Below are 17866 nucleotides of genomic sequence, written 5' to 3'. Positions count from 1 at the left end.
CACAGCAGTCTAGGGCCACTGCATTGCTTTCCCCTTGAAAGAGCGGGCTTCATCAGAAATAAGCAAAGTTGCTTATTTTCAGCATAAACCACCTAACAGTAGGACTGGGCAAATAATCTTTGCATGCAAATCAATTGCAGCCAGATTTCACGCAGTAAGAAAATCCCAGCCCAGCCAAAGCCTTCACTTTTGTAATCTCCTGGAGTGTTTTGAATCAGTTTATGGCAGCTTCACACAATTTTCATGACATTAACTGCTGTAAAGTGAACGAAAACCGTTACAGAAATGACCCCACCAAATCAGCTGAGGGTGAGAATATAATCTTCAGAGGAGTGTTGCCGACATAAAGAGCTCTGACCTACAGCTGTCCAGCTGCTTCTTTGAGAAAATTACCACCCTCCATAATGTTACGTGCCTCAGTGCCTTGTCCCCATTGCTGTTGAGGCACGCTGCTTGGTTATTAAAGAAATGTCTTTCTTTGAGACTTGCAGAATGAATCAGGGAAAACTTGCCTTTTCCAGTCTCCTTTTCAAAGACGAAAAGTCTGTGTGTTTCAACAGACTTCAGTAATAGATGAAAATGACAGTTTAAGCTGTGGGAAATTGAGCTCTTACACTATTACCTCAAACCCTCAAAAAATCTAAACAGAAGGAATAGCTTACTAGGATTTTGTTTTATAAAACTTTGCTTTCTGTTTCCTTCCCTTTCCCTTAGGTTTCATAGTCGCTAAGGATTTCAAATCAGTGGTCTTCTAACAGGAGAAAAGTCTGACGCCACCACCTACATTTCCATTTTAGACTAACTTGAATGAGCATTGGAAATGTAATGTTTTGCTCTATTGAGATGACTTATTTCTCTATTTTGAGATTCTTAAGTGTTATTCATGAGGTTCAACAAGGCCACGTGCAAGGTCTTGCACCTGGGTCAGGGCAACCCCCAGTATCCATACAGGCTTGGGGATGAAGGGGTTGAGAGCAGCAATGTGGTCTCGCAGCCCAGAAAGCCAACCGTACCGTGGGCTGCATCAGAAGAAGTTTGGCCAGCAGGTCGAGGGAGGGGATTCTGCCCCTCTGCTCCGCTCTGGTGAGACCCCACCTGCAGCTCTGCGTCCAGATCTGGGGTTCTCAGCACAGGAGAGACATGGACCGGGTCCAGAGGAGGGACACAAAAATGATCAGGGGGATGGAGCCCTTCTCCTATGAAGACAGGCTGAGAGAGTTGGGGTTGTTCAGCCTGGAGAAGAGAAGGCTCTGGGCAGACCTTATAGCAGCCTTCAGGTACCTAAAGGGGGCTTATAAGAAAGATGGGGACAAACTTTTTAGTAGGGCCTGTAGCAATAGGACAAGGAGTGATCGTTTTAAACTAAAAGAGGGTAGATTCAGACTAGATAGAAGGAAGGAATTTTTTATTATGAGAGTGGTGAAACCCTGTCCCAGGTTGCCCAGAGAGGTGGTCGATGCCCCATCCCTCGAAACATTCAAGGTCAGGCTGGACGGGGCTCTGAGCAACCTGATCTGGTTGAAGATGTCCCTGCCCGTGGCAGTGGGGATGGACTGGATGACCTCTAAAGGTCCCTTCCAATCCTAACTCTTCTCTGATTCTATGCATTTACTCATTTTTGGCAAGTTCTGCGTACAGTAAAGTACAAGGGGCTGTTGTTACCCTTCCCTGAAGAAACAGTTGTGTACAGACTTTTGTATGATTTCAGGTCATTATTGGTGCCTTTTATCATTGTATGTTGGTGCCCCTAGTGTTAATCTGTGCACATTTATAGATATACCACAATATAATACATCCTCTGCAATTGGTATAATTTTGCCCTTTCTTATATTAAAGTATCTAAATCAAAACAGCTACTTCAGCCCAACAGTGCAAGAAATGTAGAAACAGAAATCAGAGAGCTTTGATTAGAAGGTTTCATCCAAAAAAAGGAACAAAAGTATCATTCTGTAAGTGTGACTTTTTGTGAGACACTACTGTTCAGAACAAAAATGTGTTCTTCAAAAGGAAGCAGCATCAGGCGGCATTCTTTTTTTCATACTGCATGTGCACAGTGCTGTGACGTTGACCATTAGCAGAAAGCTCAAGATGCTGGAACGTACAAAAGCAGCACTGTTCTGCAGCTGGCTGAAACTTATTAACAGAAACATTTTTTTTCTGTTAATAAAAACTTATTCTTTCTGGACTGTTTAAACTCCAGCGACAGTAGCATATATACAGACAACAGCCAATAGTTATTTTTCTGTGCTAGAGGGCATGACAATAGCTGGAACAGAGCAGAATATCAAGGGGCAATTTCTCTGCTTATGGGGATGTATTTTTTTGGCTGGTGGACAGAAAATGAACAGGGAGCAGCAGATTTTGCTGACTTTTTCCCCACATTGACTGGCTGCCCCACGTATTTTAGACAGGCCAACTGGTAATGTCTTGTATTTGGCAGCAAATCCTTGAGGAAGAGAGTCAGGGAACTTGCTCAGGGGGGGAATCTTGGAAGGAATTTAACAGAGTCCCTCCAAAATTGCTGCTCAGAGAAGAGCCTTTCCTTTCCACTCTCTGGTACTGAAGTCCTTACCATTATCACAGCAGTAAAATGGTAAACAAGTTACTTCTACAAAAGAGATGGATGGGAATTAAAATATTTAAATCACCCAGCTGCCCATGGGGACCTCATTAGTACCCAGTTTGCCTGTGAAAATACCACATTTCAGAAAGCCATCGTGTTATTGCCTCACTGGCAACACAAACACTGCTGTGCCATGACACTACGTGAACCCCAGAAACCTGTTGCAAACAGACTAGTCTAGATTTCCTGCACAGCAGGAAAGAAGTCCAAAAACTGACAGGATAGCTGAAGTGGTAGCAAGAAAAATAGAGCCTGATTCTACCAGTTTCTACTTTTTCAAGAGGTCTTTTATTACAGAGCTAGATACAGTGACCCCCCAAATCAACTCCTTATTCACTTAATAACTGACCACTTCTTTTGAAAAATACCTTTCTTGATCTCATAAATTAAAATTATATAAAATATGGCTAACATTATTTTTTATTCCTTTATTTAAGTATTTTGAAAAGTTGCCTTAAAAGGATTAAACTGACATTTTTCAAAGGTGACTTGCCTTGGCCTGAGTCCATTCCCATCACTACATGAGTGCTAACTGACTTCTTGAGAAAGAAAATCCTGAGAGGGATAGAGCTAATTCTTATTCTTTTGCCTTTCCTTCTTTCTCATTCAGAAATGAAAATTAAAGATATCATAGCCACATGCAGAAGATGTAGACACCAGCTGTTGTTCAGTGACCGCTGAAGACTTTCAAAATTCACAGCCTAAAGTCTCATTTGAAATAAATCTTGTCTTCAAAACTTTTCATGTTATAATATTTTCAGTCTAATGAATAATTCTGTTTATGAAATGGGAGTCCAGAATAACTTACAGGTTACTTAAAGTTATAGGCAGCTGAGTATATATCATGTGTAATGAACTCTCCTCCATCTCCCACACTGTTGGTGTAGATATGCTTATAAATCATGTTTTTCTATTCCTTCTCCCTGGATAGTTTTAAAAGTATGGGACAAAAGATTTAGATCTAGTTTCATGTCTTCTGCAGTGGAGCATTCAGGTATTAGCAGCATGTCGCTCAGTAGCAGATCACTGCTGGTGGACTCCATCTAACTTGACTTCAGCCATCTAAAAATCATCCATCATCTGCTTCAAGTTAGTGATCTATATTTAAAGGACAGAGAAGTGCACTTCTGAAGTATGGCTCCAACCACCTCTCTTTGAGACCCAGCTTAGGACAAGATGAACCATCATCTTCAGCTACTTATCTCCCACTGACAAGAGAAACTAATAGGTGAGAAGAATCTCAGCCTGCCTGTTCATTCACAGTAGATTTGACTTGTGCACTTTCCTGAGTGATACAATATCATGCCTGGATTTGCATCTCCAAGCTTAAGGATTGTGCAGTAAAATGCAAAAGGGAGGCTTTGAAGAAATCACTTCAAAAGAGCTTTAAAGAGTTTGAATTATTTTTCCTGCCACTAACTTCCCTTGATTTCCCACCAAGACCCATGAAACTTGAAAAGGCTGCCTATCTCTTCTGCATGCTTAATATTTTCCTCTCCCCTCCAAAGCATCTGTATCGTATGCAGAGAGAAATGTGTTTTTATAAACAACTCGGCAGTCAGCAGGAGGTGAGATGATAGCTAGCTGGTGAGGCACCAGTTAAAGACAACATTACAAGAGATGGAGTTAGATGAGCCTAGCTCCAGGAGGGTTTTGATTTTTATCTTAACAGTTCTCTGTCCCTGCACGGCTTTGAGTAAAACACCATAAGAAAAAGGAAAGAAAAAGCTGCAGTGTTGCACAAGAACTTTTTTTTTTTTTTCAGTACTGTGCTTGTGGGAAGAATTTGATCCCGAAGCTATTACAGTTTATCTGGTCTGCTGGTCATCAGAAGAGATTGAGATTGGATAATGAACAATTGATACCTGCCACCTTTGTTAGATTTGTTTTCCAGTCTGTCATGCTAATAATACCACAAAAAAAAATCAAATCAACAAGCGAAGCTGGCTTTTTTACTGCAGTGAAATAAGCAGTCTTAAAAGCAAAAGCTGGCTGGCAGTTTCTATGTCTTCAATATTCACAGTATCCTCAGCCTGACAGAACAAGCCAGAAAACAAATGTTGAAAAGGACACCTTGGGGAGAGCTTCAAAGACTATATTATTTTACAATCCATGCCATGCAATTTACATATTTATTTAAACTCTGTGTGCATGCATGTGTGTGTGCATGCGTATCCCATGAAACATTTGGAATTCTCCATCCTATTGGTGAAACATTTATTCTTTCATATTTACATCATTCCCCATTAACAGCCATACAAATAGCCTATCTCAAACTGCTGCCAAAAAAGGTTCACTTGACAGTTTTCTGACACCCTTGACACTCAACATCAGAACATCTTCTTCATGTCTTCTAAAGCATTCTGGTCTCAGATTTTACTGCTGTGTAAACCTAAAACTAAAAATACCCTAAAAAATAATAAATGTGTCAGTAGTTTTTACTCCATTTTTAATACATCCATTTACTCAATTTTTAATACATTTTTACTACATTTTTAATACAGCTCCCAACCAGCTAGATCTCTTCTATTGTACCTATACCATTACTGTTGACAAAAATCTTCATAATTTCAAGTCATAACTAAGAATAAAAACCTAAAAAATGGGAATGAGTAATGTTTGTGGGGGGTTTTTAAATCTGAATTGAGCCTGCGACATCCCTCATTAGGACTGAGGAAGAGGAGGTGTATTACGGTATTCTAACCAGAATTCCTCTCTGGTCTTATATAGACATTTCTCAGGGGATTTCAGGGGACTTACTGGTGTTAATGCCACTGTAAACAAGAGAAAAACAAATGCTATTTTTCTTCAAACAACCTTTTTCTTCAAAGCTGTAACTCTGACTTCAGCACTTTACCAAGATAAACAGCTTCATTACTGATAAAGGGGGTGGTGTTGGCTTGAGTGGGAAAGAAACGAGAATGGAGATATATCAAACATCAAGCCAGATTAGCCACTTAGTTTTAATCCTATTATCTCTTTCACTCATTCTCCTCTGCTGCAAGATAACAGTTCCTAGTAAAAATAATCCAAGCTGTAATTTTGTCTATCATAGTGTGGATAACACAAGGTTTCTGCGCTACTTAAATGGCACTCAGCTGCTATTTCAAAAAAGCAGGTGGGACTTTGGCGGTGTAAAGTCTTGTACTGCAAGATTTGCTTCCACCCTACAAGAAGATTAAGTGACCGGAACAGAGTGATGTGCTAACTAGGAAATGGCTGTAAGGTGAAGGCGCCAAGTCAGGCCTGAGAAAGTTCTTGATTCAGCTCTCTCTCACTAGTGTGCCCTTGGGGAAATCACCTGATTTCATCCTACAAATATGCAAGGGGCACAGGCATGCAGGGTGAGACTTTAAGAGGGCTCTATTCTTACTAAAATAAACAGGCATTTTATTAAAGCCACTATTTGAAGAGCTGTTTCAGGTCCAAACATTGCAGCCATGTAGAGTAGACTGATTATTATTTTTCTGGTGCTCTTCCAAGCAGTTCCCTTTTAGCATCCGTGCTTATTCTTCAGAAATCTATGCTACTTGCAGACTGAACTTTAAATATACAAGGCATCTCCGTAATTTCTCTGTTGAAAGTATCTGTTGATTTCTATCACATTACTCTTGCCCTTCAAAGTGGCCTGGTAAAAGCTTTTGCTTGGGCCTCAGTATGGTACCGGCTGCTCCTTAGTCTCCCCTCTGTAAAACGCATATTTTAATATACGCTTTCCCAACTTCAATTACTCTCATCTATGTGGACTGCAAATTCTTTAAGGCAAGATCACTGCCTCTTACTCAACGATGGAACAGTGGTGTGAAAGTGTCCCTAATTTTTGTTGACTTTGTGCCACTGGTGCTTTAATACAAATCATAAAATAAAAGCAATATTTATTAAATTACTTTTGAACTCCCAAGGGCAGATAATAGATGAGAGGGGAGCAGAGCAATAAAGAATGTGAGGTTAAACTAACAAGGCAAGATTCACTGTGAGATTCAAAAATAATACACATCCCAGATATTGAATGGGGCAGCGAAACTTAGAAAGTCCCAATGAGGGAATACATTTACTGAGGCTTGGTACAATCTGATGATAAAGCATAGCAAGCATAGATGCCATGTGCAACAGCACCTGAGGGCAAATATATAAAAGGTCTTTCTGGATGTCAGCGCAGCAACTCTAGCTGGAATACCGAAGGCATCTGTAGGCATTTTATCAGAAAGATATTGGCAAAAATAGAGGGGTTACACAGAATAGTGGTTAAAATAATTAGAGGGCAGAAAGGATTGATTTGCTAGGAAAGTTTAAAAGAGCTAGCTATAACCTAGATAGCCATAGATGTAGTAAGAGGGAATAGGATAGAATAATAAGAAATTCAACTGCTTGTCATAGCTAATGTTGGTGCATTCTGCAGAATTTCCACATAGGACACATATTTTTTAAAACACCCATGGAGCACAGACAATAATGTGCTTTCATTGCCTGGGGGCTGAAAATGTTTCAGGGCTTAAACTGTCTTTCTTGTTCTAAATCTGACAAGGGCCCCACACAGTGAAATCCTTTGGAGGTATTGATGTGGCCTCTTTCCTTTGCCAGCTACGCCTGTTTGAAACCACTCAACACAGAGACCAGAAATGGTTTTGCAGAGATTTGTAACAGGAATAATAAGCTTGATGTGCATGCAGTATGAATGCAAATGTGTGTCTATGTGTGTGGGCAATGAAGAAGAAGCAGAACAAACTTTAAAATAGTGGCCTGTATTGATAGCAAACACCATTCCCAAGGCACTGCTCCCAGGACACTGTGCCTGGATGCCCAGATGAGGAATGTGTTGTTGATGTGACTCCCACAAGGCTTTCCCTCTGATAAGAGCACAGCACAAATGATCTGTCAACGGAAAATATTGCATCCCAATACCAGGAAGATGGCAACACAGTGGCAGTACGTCACGTATGCCATTTCTTTTTCTTTTAATCCAACAGGAAAACAGATACATATTTCAAACGAACAAGAGAAAATAGACTATAAGCAGCAATCTTGACTAAGATTTATGGAGTCTGAAACAAGGTTCTTAAGCAAAGACCCACCAACTGATAATGATTACAAAGGTCCCTGTCTCTTGTAATCTGGGACCTCAACTGAAGTTTTACCAAAAAGACCACTTCTTACCAACTGCAGTCCATTACATCCATGCACAACATGAGTCCCTCTAAATGTCTTCCTGCTGCTGAAATCCAGATGAGGAAATAGCAATGGCTGGTTGATGCTGCGTATATTTCAATAAAACTAATGTGATGATCGTTTCATTATACAGCAGGATATAGTTGAATTATTAGCTTCAGTGGCATCTCTAGCTGTGTTTTGAAGAGTCCATGCCAAGCAGTATGAGACTGATGTTACTTTGACAAACACAAATAGAAAGAAACAAAAAACTCTCCCTGAAATTCTAAATTATTCCTACAAATTATCCCTAAGAAAAAGTTGTCCATCTGATACATCAACATGCAATATCCACAGCCTTTACCTTTAGCTCAGTGCACAGCAAATCATCCTATTTTTCTGAAGTAAAAATGTAAATACACAACGGCTTGTCAGGTCAGTTGTGTTTCTATTACTTCAGTTCATCTAGGTAAATACTATCCTCATTATCCAACATAGCTACCGGTGACTTCTGGTCAGAAGGTTAGGAGCAATACGCAGTCATTAACTCCCACGCCACTGCTCTCTCTGCTGACTTTTGACCTTAAAGTCAAGTCAGGTTCGCCTGGCTCAGTGCTTGGAAGTCAGTGATTTGGTGAATGACACTCTTCCTTCTGCCTGTGAAGTGAACTGGTGCCCTGCTCGTGGTGGGAAGGAGTGCTTTGCTTCTGAAGGTGCCAGCTGTTGGACAAGATGTAATACTGAGGTCCTGACCATTTGTTCATTAAGCATTCTGTAGTACTTCTCGCAAGAACATCTTAGAGTGAACTCCTCCTGCTTGAAAATTCACATCTTCCCTAACCATATCTGTTTATAATTTCCGCTGGATACAACTTTCTTGTCCACTTTGTTCCCTAAAACTCCTGTGTAAAGCCTCTTAGCTGATTGAACTGACAACCACAAGCTAAAGAGCAAAAAACACAGCAGTAGGGAGTTTCATGACCTATGTTCCCTGTGGATCACCACTATACCAATTACAGAGTATTTGCTACGTTCAGATTATTAACTGGTGCACAGCAGCTGCGACTGTGCTTCATTTCACCGGTAGCGATGTATACTCTGCTCCAGAACCTGCAGTGTGAAAGTCGCTACAGGAGAGCAGTGACTTTAAAGAGGTGTTATAACTATACCTCATTATTGCCCAAGTAGAGAGACTAATGACACAAAGCTTCATTTAAAAACTTCACTGGCTCTTTAAGTATCTTGTAGCTCTCAGCAAATTCAAGGTAAGACTTAGAGGTTATGATTTTACTAGTAAGTACAGGGCCCTTTCTCTGGCTTCGAGGGCAAGTGGCATGGCACAGTAAGCTACACAGCGAACCTCTCTTCCACTCCAAAAAGCACGGTCTCATCCACTCTGCCTGTTGCAAATAGCCCAGGCATTGTCTAGGAGAGCGTTAGATTGCATGAGCCAAAACCACAGCAGGGACTCTGCAAAACATGGAATGGTATAGACAGGGATGGAGCGGTATTTGAGCCCATGCCTTGGCTCTCCAGTTCACTTCTATAGAAAAAACCTGACAAAAAAGTGCCTGGATTCCTGACGGGCCGTGCTCTGGGACCACGTGTATGCTACAGGCTAAAAAGAATCATAACTTTAGGGAGCAGCCAGAAGGTCCTGGGAGCTTTGAGTTCACCAGCAATAGTCCTAAAAGAAAAAAAATCAGTCGATTCAGATTGAAACCGAATAGCATTAAAAGTTTAATGAAACTCAAAATTCCAGCTAACTAGAAATTGTAGTTGTTAGCCAAATCTAGCTTGATTCTCTTCCCTGCTAGGAAGATGATAATATTAGTGCTAGCAATACTCTAAAGCTTGCAAATGAGTTTAAGTCGTGCAAAGCAGCAACTTCCAGCTGAGATGTTTGACCGAGGTCAATGCAGGGAAAACTCCCATTAGTCTGCCTTCTAAATGAGAAGCCTGCTTCAGGCTCAACTGCAGTAATAATTCATAGCCTGTACAGTCAGTCCAGCCACCATGTGGAGCAGAAATTGCACAGTGGCTAAAGCCACCTACTACATACAAATGTATTTGGCCATCTTTTCTGCCAAGCCTTGACTGGCAGTCACAGAGGCCAGGCTCATTTTCTGGAGTCTCAAGTAAATGGTGACTTGAACCCTACTAAGAAACCCAGGAACATTAAGTGAAGATCTTTCATTACTCACTAAGTTAAAACTCTCAGACTTTTGGTGAATCAATTGCTTCTCTTGATGAGACATGCAGCTGTGTCCCATCTCCTCTACAGCCCACGTAGAGTTTGTTTCTTCACTGTGAGGGTGGTGAGACACTGGAACTTGGTCCCAGGGAAGCTGTGGCTGCCCCATCCCTGGCAGTGTTCAAGGCCAGGTTGGATGGGGCTTTGAGCAACCTGGTCTAGTGGAAGGTGTCCCTGCCCATGGCAGGGGGGTTGGAACCATTTGATCTTTATGGTCCTTTCCAACCCAAACCGTTCTGTGATTCTATGGTTTTGTCATATTTCTCTCCTCTTCAATTTTGGTTCTCTTTTCCCCTTCTATCTGTGAAATATTTTTCATTCACCTTTTATTCTAATACTACAGGTGGAATACTTCAGTATCAAAAATTTACCCAAAGGAGCTTTAAATGGCTGTCATAGCAGCCTCACTTGTCACAGCAGCATCACTCTGCACGTCTTTCACACAGACAAGATTCTCAGGGGAAAAGAAGGAAGACTACAGTAATGCCTGCAATAGTACTCTTTACTTTGGTTGGAATAAAACAATAATATTTTTACATAGTGTTGATCAAAGTGATTTTCCTTTCTCTGCACAAGACTTAAATTCTCTGACTTTTTTTCTGACTGAAACACGCTGAATTTATTGGCTGCTCCTGGAGGCCTCCAGCAGACTCTTTCTTTCCATTGCAGAGTTTCCAGACAAGCTTCTGTGTCACCATTGCTGGTGACAATTGTGAGTGAGAAACCTGGCAACTCTCCTGCTCACAGAACCGAGCAGAAACTATGTACTAGTAGGTCACTGCTAACTGTAAGACTGTGGAAGTTCAACTCGAGTGATTGCTGGAAAGCTGATGAAACCTTTAGGTGATAACAAAGACTATTTTTAACACTAACACTTGCTCAAAACAGGACATTTACTCAAAAGTAGGAAACCAGAAGCAAAGAAGAAAGTTTGAAGGGCAGAATATTTTTTTCAGACAATGCAAAAGAGTTTTGAAGCATAAGGGAAAATAGATATTTAAGTTCCTTTTATGAAGCCTGAGATGTCTCCAATGTAGGCATCTACATCTGAGTTAGACTATATACTTAGACTACATTTTAGTTAATAGAACATCCTTTAATATTAATAGATGCTTATAGGAAAGAGTTTCTTCCTAAGGTAGACAGAGGAAAATAACCTTAAACAAGCCTATTTCCTTTACTATATCAGAGCCCAGAGTAACTGACTCAGATGGAAACATCTAGTCTTTCTTGTGGTAGGAGAGAAAGATCCTGCTCTAAGATATTCTCTCTGGTACCCCACACAGATTCAGTTTCCACAGACACTTCCTGGATTAATTCTATAATTTATGAGTGTTGACAATTAAAAGGGATGAAAAATGGAACAGATCAGAAGACAGTTTATTCCTTTCTCGGGAAGTTAGACTATTGGGTGAAAATGAATAAAAATTTTGAAATAGTTAACTGAAAACCAAATATGTCACTATAAAATAAAATCTCAGTGCCACCTGGGAGGGGTGGCTGTGTTGTTCCAAGCCTCCCCCCTCTTCCGTGGGCCAATCACCCTTATCAGACAGTATCTCCCATGATATATTGCATTGTGGCAAAAATCCACTTCTCATTGTGAAAAAAGTGTGGTTAATCAAAACTCAGTTTTCTTTGAAAATCATTTTCGACAAAATTTCTTTTAGCAGTCTCAGCTTATTCTCCCAAACCACTTGTCTTCCCTTGCTTACCAACCCATGCCCACGTCACAGGTCTTTCTCAAGCCTTCAACAACAATAAATAACAACAGTGATAAGTGTCTTTACAGTCTGAAAAAATACAGCAAAGTGATATCCAGCCTCTCTCTCTACTGGGGAAGAAAGGAGAGAGGCTGTGCAGCCCAGTGTCACCACCTGCTACAACCTGCACACTGTGCTGAGTGGGTGGTTATGGGTGGGAGGGCTAGAGACCCCCTTACCTTAAGAGCTTTGTCTCAACGCTTTCCATGTAGTAGCTGGCAATAACAGAAGACTTACTTAGAACGCAAAATATTCTGGCAAATGAAAAAGTCAACTTGATATAAAAGAAAAGAAAGGGTTATCTTTGCTGAACACTCCCCATCTAGCTTGGGATGTATAATTAAAGATGAGGATGCAGCCCAATATTTCCTCTCATAGAGCAGGGTACATGGCAGCTGAACAAGATTGCATTGCTGTGATTTGTACCTTACTGTCTTCATCCAGCAGGACCAGAAAACTAACCATCCTTCATGGTTTAGCTACTCATCTGCTTCAAGGGTAATGCTGTGCATGATATATTTTTGCTACTTAGAGTCCAATTATCAGTGACAGAGGGAAATCTTTGCAATTCTGCCAGGGCCACTCTTACTGGTGTATGCACAGCCAAAGAAAAGTAGCCGTTCTAGGGCAGCACCACTCATTCCCATGTTTGGGAAGCTGGTCCAGACATGAAGGAGGCAGAACCAAGGTAATGGCACAGCTCACTTTCTCCATGCTAGGAGTCCTTTTCTGCTTTTGACACCTACAACTGTCAAAGCCCATTATATAGAGCTTATGACAACACTACAGTGTAGTCTAGGACTCCCCCACTGGCTTTCTGCAATAGCACAATGTGCCAAAAGAAAGTATTAGTGACTTTTGTGTAGCTCCTGATTCATTAAAGCAAGCTCTGAACATACTATTTGGATTGACGTCCCCAGGAGAGACACAAAGATGGCCTTTATTGCAGATCTCAGTAAAGTTTCAGCATGTGATGGACTTCTAAGTTATCCAGTCTTGTCACACCTGAACTGTAACACAGAAAACTGAGCTACAGACTTCAGGCATCTTCAAGGATAAACATCAGCAGGGAGGAGAGATATTTTGATTTATTAGCATTTAAGTGCTTAAATTGGAACTTAGGATGTAATTCCTTTGGGAGATATGGTCCTCAGTCCTTCTGTGGCTCTGTTTTCAATCTTTTCTCAGACTTATGGGTCCCCTCAAACCTTAGACCAGATCATAAATCCATCTAGAATCCACGCGCAGACCCCAGGTACTGGTTTTCCAGCCTCCACCTCTCACCTTGGGTCTCTCCAGGTTTTGCTCTCCTCCTACTCACAGGCTAGTCCAGCTTGAAGTTCACTAGCAAATCACTCACACCCAGAGAAGAGAACAAGGTCACATAGAAATAGTTAGAAATAGAGTTTACTAAGAAGATAGGACAGATTGCAATGATCAGGATAATTTTGTTTCCCTTCTTACCAGATACAAAATTCTAGGTTTAATCTCTTCAAGGATATGCTTGAGTGGCTCCATCAGTTGCCCAATGATCAGTGACTGGTCTTTGTTAGTGGCTCTATTATCTATGTTACAGTTTATGTATTTGTGGGTTTAATTATGATTTTTCCTGTACCTTGTCTTTGTCTTTTACGCTGAACAGCTATTAACCAGATGGCCTTAAAAACGGTTGCCGTTACAAATAACCCATACGAGGAGATACTGAAATATTATAAATTATCTGTCTGTAATCTAATGACATCTTTCCACTGTCCCTCACGTCATTTGTAAATGTTGCACGACTAGCACACTACAACTGACAGCTGCTGCAGAACTCACAAGCTATCTCTCTATTTATGACCTAAATAGGGACATGTCAAACACCCATTCAAATGTGATTAAGACATTCCTAAATCATGACAGATAGTAGAGGGGAAAGAAGGAAATCTGAGTACACAGAGATGAAACCTGGCAACAGCAGTTAGTATCTGTATTGTAAAAGAACCATTGCAATGACTCTATTCTGCTTTTTAATTTTGATATGCTACATGGAATACATGACGGATGTTATCTATGGTTGCTGCTGATCTTTCTTGTGCCTATTTTCCTGGAGTATGTTTGTGTATGTGTGCATGCATGTGTGTGTGTGTGTGTGTGTGTGCATGTGCACAGAATAGTTTTTGAGCCAAGCATCCTAGAAAAATTACAACGATAAGCCCAGACAGAAATGTAACTGGCTCTGTTGAGTCAGCTCCTTTGCCCTAGACTTGCTGTTTCAGCCTTGCAAGCAGAGGTTTACAGGGGCCACGTCAAAATAATTTCACTCCTCTTTTTAAAAAATTATCTAGATAGAAGAAGCTTGAAGGAATGTCACATCTGCATGGAAGCAAAGCATTAGCAATCATATAAAGAAAGATATCTCGGGAGAGGATTAATATTTATGCCTGATTTTACTCTGTCTGAAAATGAGATACTGCATCCAAATAGGGTAATCTCAGCAGGTGAGATTCTGATCTCATATATTGTGATAGAAATTAAGATGACTGACTTCAGTTAAGGTACATTTGCATAAATCAAAACAAAATAGAATCAAAATATTAACTCCCATCTAATGACTTCCAAGACACAGTACAAGGATCAGACAGTTAAAGACTTGTCCATTGCTTCAGAGATTCCCCTTCTAACAAATGAAGATTCCTTTGTCTTTTTTAACAGGAAGAGTTAAGCATGGAAATCAGAACTAAATGTGTGGATCTTTTACAGTAACCTCATTTGAGGAGGCCTAAGATCCTCGTCACGTAGACAAAGAAGTTTACCCGTCCTTTGAACCAGTAGTCATGGTTCAGACACTATGATCTGTGTCAACATCCTTTTCAGCTAAGTCCTAAGACCTCAGTCCTAGTTCAGTGATGAACCTGTGCATTGGGGCCTCAGATTGTTCAAGCAATAATGATGTTATATATGATTCTGGGCATTTGACTTCTACAAAAGTCTAGAAGAAACCCAAAGCTACCTATCTAGCAGTGTCTGAAGCACCATAGCTCTTCTGTGAGTCCGGATCTTCTGAATACATGGTCAAAGCCCCATGAAGGTATAACCACACTAGTCAAGGCCTATACCGACAAGAAGAACTAGAGAAGAAACAATTTTTTCCAGCATGACAGAGTTAATGTGCAATTAGCTGTTAGAATGCAAGCAAAACATAATTTACTATCCTACTCCCGTCATTATTTCTCTCATAAATATTTTTGCTTCAATTGACAATTTTACTGGTGTTAACTTGATATTTTCTTACAAATTATTAGTAAAGATTCTGTGTGCCACTCAGAGGGGAGCAGATTCCTTGAGATCCCACTTCATGCAACAAATCATGATATTTCCCCATTTATAAAAACATTTTGAAATATCTCCACTGAAGCCCTCAGCATGCAGTGCAGCAGCACAGATCTCCAAATTCAAAAATTAATGTGCCATGTTAGGACATGCCTGATAAAGCTGTGATGATATTGCAGTAATAAATATGACAGGTCATGGATACCAAGAAGATTACCTGGAAGGCAAAACATAGCCAGCACATTATCTAGTTGTATTGGGGTTTTGTGGTAAGGTTTTGCTAGCGGTGGGGCTACCAGCATGGGTTCTGTGAGAAGCTGCTAGAAGCTTCCCCCATGTCCGACAAAGCCAATGCCAGCCGGCTCCGAGATGGACCCACCGCTGGCCAAGGCCGAGCCCATCAGCGATGGTGGTACTGCCTTTGGGATGACAGAGTTAAGAAAGGGAAAAAACTGCTGCAGAACAGCAGCCAAAAAAGAGGAGTGAGGATATGTGAGAGCACCAGCCCTGCAGACCCCCAGGTCAGTGCAGAAGGAGGGGAGGAGATGCTCCAGGCGCCGGAGCAGAGATTCCCCTGCAGCCCGTGGGGAAGACCCTGGTGAGGCAGGCTGTCCCCCTGCAGCCCAGGGAGCTCCACGGGGGAGCAGATCTCCACCTGCAGCCCAGGGAGGACCCCACGCCGGAGCAGGGGGATGCCCAAAGGAGGCTGGAACCCCGTGGGAAGCCCGCGCTGGAGCACGCTCCTGGCAGGACCTGTGGCCCCGTGGAGAGAGAGAGGAGCCCGCGCTGGAGCAGGTTTTCTGGCAGGACTTGTGACCCCACGGGGGACCCACGCTGGAGCAGTCTGTGCCTGAAGGACTGCAGCCCGGGGAAGGGACCCACGCTGGAGCAGTTCGTAAAGAACTGCAGACCGTGGGAAGGACTCACGTTGGAGAAGTTCATGAAGGACTGTCTCCCATGGGAGGGACCCCACACTGGAGGAGGGGCCGAGTGAAGAGTCCTCCCCCTGAGGAGGAAGGAGCGGCAGAGACAACGTGTGATGAACTGACCCCAACCCCCATTCCCTGTCCCCCTGTGCTGCTCACTGGGGGAAGAGGTAGAGAAAATCGGGAGTGAAATTGAGCCCAGAAAGAAGGGAGGGGTGGGGGAAAGGTATTTTAAGATTTGTTTTTTCTTTCTCATTATCCTACTCTGATTTGATTGGTAATAAATTAAATTAATTTCCCTGAGTTGAGTCTGTTTTGCCCATGACAGTAATCAGTGAGTGATCTCCCTGTCCTTATCTTGACCCATGAGCCTTTTGTTGCATTTTTCTCTCCCCTGTCCAGCTGAGGAGGGGAGTGATAGAGCGGCTTTGGTGGGCACCTGGCATCCAGCCAGGGTCAACCACCACACTAGTACATGCCACATGGGCGTGCAAGTATTCTTAGGGGTATATAAATTGTTTACGTTTCCTCCCGTTACCTGCTTGTCTCCCTTCAGAATCCCATAAATATTAACTTGGGTAAAGATAACAAGATGAGCCCTTCGTCTTTCCAAGTACAGTTGTTCTTCCACCAATGTCAAGAGAGGAAGCTCAGAACTACTTTGCAGATGTTGGCTTTTCACAGGACCAAGCCCAGAAATGGGCACACCTTGGCTGTAGAAATGTAACGGTGGTAATGGTAAGTAGGGAGAAAATGAGTCCACGCCAATATTAAGCTATTGATATCACTGATATTCTAAGAATGCAATTACATGCGGTATGATCTCAGTTTTGCCTATATTTTTTAAATATCATCATATATTTAATGTTTCAGCTTCATGTCCTTATGAAGAACAAGAAAGCAGAAGTTTTCCCAACTCAACAAAATGAGGAATAGCTGTTTGCTTGCTTCAATTCAATAATTCAGTAGCAAATACGCAATGGAGAAAAATGAAAATGTCTTCTTCTGTGGCATGATAGAGTCTTAGGATAGCATATCAGCTGGCCAGTCCGCACAGCTCTACAGCTGTCCATGGAGTTACACCAGCTCACAGCAGCCAAAGGTTGGGGCCCAGCACTTGTGTCATTTGTTGTTCTCATGTTGGGTCATGAGGGGAACGTAGCTTTTATTGGCATCTCCTGGTAAAAATGTATTGCAGTTCCAAGTCTAAGCAATCTAAAGGGTCCTCTATGCAGATTTATGACCTGAGGGGTTTTTTTGACGAAATAAATAACCCAGAAGAGTCTAATACACACTGCCTGTCAGTCTTCCTGAGCCACAGCTGTTTGATCAGATCTTGTCAGCCCTTTTTAAAGACCTCAGTATGAGAAATATGTAAGACACATTACTCCCAAGAGGCTTCGTAGGAACATATCTACAAACCAGACCAAAAACTCATCCTTCATGGTCTATATCCTCCCCACCCCCCACCCCGAAACAGGATTTCTGTAGCAGCATAACATGGACAAATTAGCGGTACTGACACAATTGTACAGAATATCAGTCATGCTAAGACAAACCTTCATACCCGTTTCTGTCCTCAGCCATTAAGGTGCCTGGAGAAGCAAATGTCTTGTGATTAAAACTATACACACCACAGGTCACAGGGGAGACCTTGGTTCATCGGCACAGACATTATTTTGCATAGTACTGTCTCACATGGCAAAGGAGAAAACGTCGTATAGGTTTTTATTTAGCCCAAATGTTGTTAAATTATTCAAGTCATTATTAAAATATGAAACAAGATTCAAACAGAAAAAATATTTAAAATTTTAAACAAGGAGCATTTTAAACTATTTATTTG

This window comes from Haliaeetus albicilla, chromosome 20 (assembly GCF_947461875.1).
Source record: "Haliaeetus albicilla chromosome 20, bHalAlb1.1, whole genome shotgun sequence".
Taxonomy (NCBI): Eukaryota; Metazoa; Chordata; class Aves; order Accipitriformes; family Accipitridae; genus Haliaeetus; species Haliaeetus albicilla.
Note: the sequence above shows the minus strand (reverse complement) of the source record.